This window comes from Hipposideros armiger, unplaced genomic scaffold (assembly GCF_001890085.2).
Source record: "Hipposideros armiger isolate ML-2016 unplaced genomic scaffold, ASM189008v1 scaffold_180, whole genome shotgun sequence".
Lineage (NCBI taxonomy): Eukaryota > Metazoa > Chordata > Mammalia > Chiroptera > Hipposideridae > Hipposideros > Hipposideros armiger.
The window spans coordinates 1,175,410-1,176,245 of record NW_017731530.1 but is presented as its reverse complement, the minus strand read 5'-3'; positions in this window follow the sequence as shown (position 1 = coordinate 1,176,245).

Below are 836 nucleotides of genomic sequence, written 5' to 3'. Positions count from 1 at the left end.
GCATCATTAAAAATAACTTCATCCAGAGGAAACATCCTAACCAAGCTTCCTGGAGCAGCATTACGGGAGTAACTGACTCTGGGTGGTGAACAACAAGGTGATATATAGATGACGTATTACAGAACTATACACTTGAAACCTATGTAACTTTACTAACTAACCATTGTCACTCCAATAAACTTTAATATATAAAAAGAAGAGAGACTAATTGCTCTTTTGAGCAGCTGAAAGCTTGGCAACAACCCTTGGCAACAACAACAATGAAAATTTATGACCACATCCCAAAGCCACACCTGAAAAGGAAGTGTACCTATACATGGGCAGTTTATGGAGGGAGAGGGGGCAAAGATGTCTCAAACCCCAAAGCAAATGCTTGATTGGCAGGCCCCAGATACTTTTCACAGCTATCTAAACGTCACCGCTTCTCCTATCCACGTTCCCAATGCTTTCATCCCTTCTTCCGACTGTCCAATCTTTCATCTTCCAACCCAGGCTTCCACACCACTCTTTCCTTCTTAGAAACAGGTCAAGAAATTCTCTCCACCTCCAGAATTTAGGGAGAGTCCTGAGGCATGGAAACTTCTATGGAGCAAATAAACGCTCTTCATCAGTATCCTTGGTGGGTTATGATGGGTACACACATCAACAGGGATGTTTCCTTGGAATTGGATGAGCTTTATTTCCATGTTAAAGGGTAAATAACAGCAGATGAGTTTTCTAAGCGACTGCCAACTCAGTCACAGGACTAGCACATTAAGGAAAGTTCCAAAAGATGCCCATAAACCCTGAAAAATGAGTCCACACACATATATACATAACAGACATGTGCATGCATG